An 8274-nucleotide genomic window follows, 5' to 3' on the forward strand; every position below is an offset into this window, starting at 1 on the left:
ACAACAGCAGCAGCAGCAAGTGTTTTTGACCCCCCACTGTCTGACAACACTGCTTCAGGCTGTGTAAACCCAACAGTAAAAAGTCAAGCATAGCTCCTGTCCCCGTGGAGACACTATGTCCGTGCAAGGACAGAGGACCTGCAAGTCCTGAGGTCTATAGCTGAGTCTCCTCTTTGCAGGACGGCTGTACTTCCGGCCACACTGCAGTCTGAGAGAGGGGAGCGTGGCACCCACATGTTCTAACGCTCACATCTGTCTCCGTGAAGGATCTCTCCAGAGGAGTCCCCTCCCCTAATGTCATCAAGACATGAAACTCTTTGGTTTGTAATACTGGATTGAAATCGCACTGAACAAGATCTCTCAGTGGAAAGTTAAGACATGGGAGCACTCGCTAGGTTGTTTTGGTCCCCTCAAACGTTACTGAAAATGTCCCCATTTAATAACTTCTTATGATTTGCCTACTAGAAATCTTAAAGAGTTTACTTCTTAGATTTGTAACAGTAAGAATATTTTTAAAATGCAAGGATCATAGAACCATCAGAATTATTCTTTGACAATTGTCAGTGCTAGCAACAAAGTTTTTAGGTTCCCAAAAGGTATTTGTTTGGACACTAAAGAGACAGTGCGAACTATGAGGAGAGAAAAGGGTGCAGTAGAGTGAGGGGGGCTGAGGCGTGAAGAGACCTGACGTCTCACCCCGCTGGGTCAGCGATGCTATCCTGGACAACGACACCTCTCTGAGCCTCTGCTTCCCCTTCTCTAAAGGGAGGGTGTCCTCTGAGGGTTCACTCCTAGAGCTCAGATTTTATGAGCCTGCGAAGAACAAAGATGTTTCGCACACACTATTTAATGTTGTCTAGGAGACAACCAGCAGATCTTACCCGACAATCCATTTCATTTCAAGAAATGGTTTCAAGAATGAAAAGTACCATAATAATGCCAGTGTGTTTGGGTGTGCCACTCCAGCCTGTTCCTCGGTGTCACACTGTCTTCTGGGAATTCACACAATAAACAACCACCACTTCTGTTTCGTATTGCATTTCTTTTAGGAAGTGTCAATGCCTAAGATCTATGACACATAATGCATATTTGCTTCTTTTTTCTCAATATATGTACATTCAGTGTATCTCAACTCCAAAGAACTACAGGTAAACTCTAACATGAGCAGTAGGACACGGCCAGATAGGAGGAATGTGCACAGTGACTTTGGACAAATTTCTTAATTCCTAGGCCCTGGTTTCCTCCTCCACAAGAGGAGTAAACCAGTTTCAGTCATCTGTTAGGTCACCTTTATGTCAGTGTGGAAACCCCCACTGGAGGTGAAGGACAGCTCTGTTCAGTGCACTGAGGATGTATGGGAAGAGGCTCAAATGTGTAAGAATAGAAAGTGAAAGTTACGGCCCCTTAACCCTATTCCACAAATGCAGATACATTTCTTTTAAAACTCCTTTCTTTCTCAAGACTGGAAAGGTAAACACTCATGAAAAACAAAGTTTTAAAAGAAAACAACAGTGGCCTTATCTGCTTTTCCCTTTGGTGAGGTGACCTTCCCTGGGACACTTACTCATGTTATGTATGTATTTTTATTCTTTCAGCCCTTCTTTTATGTACTCATTCAACAAATATTTATTGAGAAGTTACAGAGTTCTACTGGCTCTCTCGTCTGTGCAATCGCAATTGTGTAGCCAGGCTTCGTGCTTTCTAAACTTTCATCTTCTCACGCAGAAAATAAAACAGTTGTTCTACTGTTTCCGCTTACCTCCCTCCCCAGGTCAGACTGTCAACATTCTTTCTCACTCAGGCAGGGCTGCTCTGGCAAAGTCACCTTGCCTTTGTTCTCCAGAGGTCTGATGAGCAGCTCCCTGCAGGCCCCCACATGAAGTCCACACTCTTTGGGGTGGCCTCGAGTCCCTTGGCATCTCAGCCACTCTTTCTTTGCAGTTGTGGCTTCCGGTGTGCCCAGGCAGCAAGGGCACGTGGGCTCTACCGACCAGCCTGTTGCCGTGGCGGGCGTGTCCCTCTCATTCAAACCCGTGAGCCCTTGGGAGGTGGCATAGTGATGTGTTAAGAGCAAAGCTATGAAGTCAATGAAACCTGGATTTTACCTGAAATTCCAATATTAACTAATTTTGAGAACTTTGCCAAGTTTCCCTAGCCCTCTGATACGTGAAAAGACCGGGAAAACCACTTCGTGGAATTGTCTTTAGGCTAAAAGCAGATAAGTTATGTAAATCGTTTGCTCCAAAAACTGGATTGATAGTTGCTCATGAAATCTCCTCCAGCTAAACATCATGAACCCTATTCTTGCTGTCCAACCTCTACTCAACTTTCTAAGTCACGTTCTCATGCCATTTTTATCATGAAATGTCTAAAAGCACGTGCTCTCTCAGCTGGACTCTCTGATACGGCCTGTATTACATTCTACCATGTATCTTAGTATCTGCGTTGTTATTGTAGCACCCGTGGGAAAGTGGACATCTCATGCATCATTATTTTGTCCCAAAGCCTGGCACAGTTGATTGCCCATGGTATGTAGTACTCAAAAACATTCGTGAAATGAATTAGTGAATGAATACATAATGTATTAATAAATGAGTATGACACGTTTGAAGCTCTGACTCGGGTGGGGCAAAGGCAGTATATGTAACCTAAACATTTGTACCCCCACAATATGCTGAAATAAAATAAATAAACAAATAAAAGAAGTTAAAATAAATAAATAAAATGATAAGCAAAAATAAATAAACGAGTATGCTAGTAATAGAAATTTCTGTTTGAGGCCCTAAAAGAAGCTGATGTATCTATCTGAAATTTTTAAAAAATTGAAATTGTTCCTTCAATAAGATATTTGAGCACATGTAACTGACAATAGGATTAGGATGGATACAGAATACATAAAGAATCATATGAATCAGTAAGAAAAAAAGAACTAATAATAAAAATGGGCAAAGGGTAGAAACAGAAGATTTCACAAAAGATAAAACCTACATGGCCAATAAACATATGAAATGTTGTTCAACCTCACTAGTAATTACGGAAATAGAAACTAAAATAATAAGGGAACATTTAGCAAAAATGAAAACTCTGTAGGTACGAAGTACTGGTGAGGATGAAAGAAAGTAGGAGTCTCAAAAAATGTTTCGAATTGATCATGATAGATTCCTACAATGAAATCCAAAAATGTAGTGAGAATGATGAATCTTATCTACCTTTGTCAACATAGACAAATCTGAAAAACATAGCAGAACATGATAAAGGCTACTTTTAGAAGTGTGACAGTATTTATGTGCAGCATCAACACACACAAGTACATGTGCACATGATCACACCCTATATTGTATCTGGAGGGGGTGACATACTAAGATTGCAAAATATGGACAAGGTGGGGTCACGTGATGTTCGTACCATGGTCTCCCCTGGGAAGGAATGAGAGAGGAAGGAATCGAGACAGCTGCAACCAGATCTCTGGCTTTATCTGAAAAGTTTTATTTCTATATTTAGAAACATTTAAAGCAGATTAAGCAAAAACTGGGTGGTGAAAACACTGGGTGGTGAATATGTGTTTTCATTTTATTCTTATTTTCTCAATTAGAAATGCTTCATAGCTTTAAAAATTTTTTAAAAATGTAATACCTATGATTGGCGGATGCAAAGGATTGACTAGATGTTTATTTCCAGAACATTCTAGCAATAAGCCCAAAAGGAATGGGATAGGGCTTTTGTTGACCTATATGGAATCATATTTAAGATGATATCCAAAACTGAAAATGCAGTTACATTATTAAAGATGTTATTTAAAAAGCTCTAATTTTGTCTGCAGTAACTTCCTCCTGTAAGGTGACCATTGTGCTATTTTTCTTCTTTTCTACCCAGCACTAGTAGCGTATCACCTGCTGGCAGTGCATTGACCTTCGATGGTGAGTGCTGAAGATTTTTATAGAAATATTAAAAAAAACAAAAACGGAGCTCTTCCCAAGTTTTCCTCCCTCACCTTCTCTCCTAAGCAGTACTGCTCTGGTTGGTTGCTGGCGGACTTCTTAGTGGCGGATCACTACCAGGGTCCCATGTAGTGGCCGCACAGAACCCCTCAGAACTGCTGTGTGGGAAGAAGAGACGATGAGTTACGGGAGCTGAGTAGTGGGGCAGATCAGGAATGGCCAGAGGAGGGGTCTAGATGTTAATTCTCCCCGAGATGAAATTTAACTTATTGTATTGTTGAAGTAACTGAATGATGTAGCTTTTCCAGATTCATCTAACATTTATTGAACACTCATTATAGGGGATCTAGGATTAATGGACCTTATTCCATTATTTCTCTAAACAACCATTGAGAGTATATTATTATTCCCATTCTTCAGACAAGAAGACTGAGGCTCAGACGAGCTGAGTGACATCCCTGAGGTTGTTTTACTTGGGTAGCCAGGAATTACAGGCAAATCTCTCATTTTGTTTGCCTCTTAGATAATTCTCCAACTTGATCTGTTTTTCTCTGTTGAAGGACAAATTTCTTATCTTTATTTCCAAGAAATGTTCTTCAGTTGCCTGTAAACATGTGTTTTGAGAATAGCACTGCACTTTTTCCTACAATGTCTCATCTGGTAACGTCAATAGACTCAGATGAAGAGAGAACCCTTGTGCTCACTTACGCCTTTGCAAGTAGAGTAAGCAATCAACCCCGAGGCAGAGTGAGAGCTTTACATCACTCACAATGAAGGTTTTACTGAGGGGCTAACAGGAGAGTGCCATCACAGGATTACTTTTAAATGACAATAATAACAGGTTTATGTTTCTTTAAAATACCTGGTAGCTCATTATATGGTACGAAATGATTTGCAACATTTCTCAAAAATCTGAGGCCAGGCACAGTGGCTCACACCTGTAATCCTAGCACTCTGGGAGGTCAAAGTGGGTGGATCATTTGAGCTCAGGAGTTTGAGACCAGCCTGAGCAAGAGACCCCCGCCTCTACTAAAAATAGAAAGAAATTAGCTGGACAACTAAAAATATATTGAAAAAACTAGCTGGGCATGGTGGTGCACGCCTGTAGTCCCAGCTACTCGGGAGGCTGAGGCAGGAGAATCGCTTGAGCCCAGAAGTTTGAGGTTGCTGTGAGCTAGGCTGATGCCACAGCACTCTAGCCAGGGCAACAGAGTAAGACTCTGTCTCAGAAAAATAAATTAATTAATTAAAAAAATCTGAGATGAAATGCTTCTTTCTGTTTTCTTTCTTTATCTGTTCATCCTATCTGTTCTTCCGTAGCTGAGTAACCCAGAGAGATTTTTCTCCAGGTCTTTCCTCTGGGTGAGCATCTTGAAGGCGTCAGTCACGGAAGTTGAGGCTGGCCATGTTCAGTCACTTAGGCCTTCGCTTTAGTGGAGAAGTATCTGGTTGGATCCACAGAAAACAGGTTGAAGGACTAAATGAAACTGCTTCTATGTCTTACCTCATTTAAAGCAGGGGTCCCCAACCTATGGTGAGTTGTATAATTATTTCATTCTATGTTACAATGTAATAGCAATAGAAATAAAGTGCACAATAAATGCAATGCACTTGAATCATCCCAAAACCATCCCTCACTTCCCAGTCCATGGAAAAATTGTCGTCCCTGAAAATGGTCCCTGGTGCCCAAAAGGCTGGGGACCACTGATTTAAAGAGTTTGTCCCCAGATGGCTGAGACAGAAAGGACTGAGGAGGAAGGGGGTCAAGGATGGCTGCAGTACCCGGTTGCAGACACAGTGGATTACAAGGGGATCATTTTGGGTTCCAAGTTTTTAGAAACTACCTGAAAATCCTCCTTTAGCATTCTTTCTGTGATGAAAAGTTCCTGCTTGGCCATTTTTTAAAAGAAGAAATCCAGGAACGGACCTAGAGAATGACAAGTGCTGGGAATGGTTAAGGTATTTCTCAAAGTGGCATTTCTCTTCTCATCACCAGTTCAGTAGATGTGGTGATCCATAGATGTGGTGTCTCATATTGCCTTTTGTGCTGTAAAAGCCAAATGAGAGGCTTTTAAATTATTTCTGTTGCCCGAGAAAGAGAAATATTATCCACAGTAACAAAATCATCAAATTTTATTATGCACAAGTTAGAGCTATATATTTCAGAGTTTTGCTTTAGAGGATATCATTTAGAAAAATGGAACAGCTTTTCATTGGCTTGGAAGTTTCTATTGTCAAAACATATTACCAGGAAAGTACAATACATTGTAAAATTACAAGGAACTGCGATTCAGCCCTATTTTGATTTTATTTATAAAAAACCAAATTAATAGCAAATGAATAAAACTTTTAAACCATTATCTGAGTAATAATACTAAACAGAACAACTAATAAAACAGCCGCATTCAAACAGCTGTTTAAGAAAACCCAATGATATTTCATCCATTGTCAAACTTGGCATTTGAGCAGAATAAAGACCAAAGTAAATATTTATTGATTCATGTGAGAATACTGAAAATTTCTCTTTTATAAGTAGAATAAGCAAATAAACCATAATTTATAAAAACCCTGGCTAGCTAAATCAGCTAATGGGTCTATTCAAAAAATTCTTATCATGTAAACTGTGAACTGACAATTATAATTGAAAATTACCAGTTTCTCTATGAATTTAATATACATATAGTTAACCACCTGCTTGACTGTTATACAGAGCCATTTAAACGTGCAAATGGATGTACAAATGTTTGAAGGCTTTTGAACCAAGCACATTAATTGCCAGTCTGTGTTAATGGAAACACACAGAATGGATGCTTGCCTCTGTCTGTAATAAATATAAAAATTCCCTGGGCTTCTCAGTCTCCGTACCAAGCACACATGGAGGCTTTTTATAGGAAGAGCTCATTTGAGAGCCTGAGCCCCTCAACCCCAACCAAATAGGTGAAAAGGAGACAGGAAAAAGTTGCGTCAGCCAGATTGGTTGCAAGTGCTACATTCCTAGTGCTGTTCCGTCTAAGCAGGGACCCAGATGCTTGACCATGAAGCCCAGTGCCTACAGAATGGGCATGGGAAGCAAGGTGAAGTTCAGTGTAAGCCCAGGGGCATGTTAGTGCCCAGTTCCTTCCTGTTGACTACCGGGCAAATGACCCAGTGCTTTCCCTTAGTGGCCTAGGGACCCCCATTAGGACTTCCTCTAGACCTGCCCTCATCAAGAAGTGACCCAGACCTAAGATGCTCTTTCTCCTTAGCAAGGTATCTCTGTCCTCTGGCCCCTGCCTGCAGGCTCTGGGTGTTTCAGGAAGAAATGTAAGGAAAGCCTGATGTTCTCCTCTGCCATTGGCTGTCTAGGGTAGGGGCCACTCTCAGGGCTTATGTCAGGCCTCTCTCTTGGTTGCCCCTATTTTTCTCTGGCCATCAGGGTGCAGATGGAGGGAGCCCTGACATCACTCTGAGCCAGGACTCAGTGAAATATGTAGATGTCTGGAAAACGGTTGGGAACCTTTGTGGGTTGAGCAGACTCATCCTAAGGTAAGAGGATGCCAGGGAAGACAAGCTCGGCCCAGTTGCAGAGTTTCATCTTCAGAAGAGAGTCGAGATTCTGAGGATTATGGGTCACCTGAGTTTTGGCATCAGTCCAGTCTCAAGGTTGCACATCTGAGTCTTATGGAGAGGAAAATCTGCAAATGAAAAAGTGAAAACTGCAGTTTCTCTAGAAACAAGGCAATAGAGTGGGGCCCAAGAAGCCAACTGGGGGGCAGGGCTCTAAAAAACAAAATACAAAATGAAAGAAGTCATTCCCCATTTCACAAAAAATCAACCCCAGCCTGGGTTTGTGACCACTTTAGGGCAGCAGAGACAATGCCAGGGGGTAGTGAGAACTGACTTCTTCGTGGGGACTTCTGGGAAATTCTTGGGAGTAGGGGAGGGACTTGAGATTTTTTTCAAGAGCAAGTTGGGGAAAGAGTCAGGAACATGGGGATATTGTTTCTAATGGGATTCCATTCACCTCCACAGGCTGATGGAACCTGGGAACACACAGATAAGGGGAAGGGGAAGCAGGACTAAGGCATGACATGTCGGATGTGTCCTTCCTCTCTCCGCTGTGCCTCCCCTCAGCAGTGCCACCTGGCCTGGCATTCAGCTCCACTCTCCAGCCTTATTTCCAAATGACCTTGGGGATTCTCAAAGCATCCATTCCAATCTTAAAGGATACAAATTCCCCACCAGTTAAGATATAAGAAGACTAAGCTCCAGGCTCTGAGGACCATTTCAAGAGAAGAGAAGAATTCTGGACGTCCTTTAAGCATATTTGTGTCACTAAACTTTGCAGTTATTGCTC

This window comes from Propithecus coquereli, unplaced genomic scaffold, assembly GCF_000956105.1.
Source record: "Propithecus coquereli isolate 6110/MARCELLA unplaced genomic scaffold, Pcoq_1.0 Scaffold20, whole genome shotgun sequence".
Taxonomy (NCBI): Eukaryota; Metazoa; Chordata; class Mammalia; order Primates; family Indriidae; genus Propithecus; species Propithecus coquereli.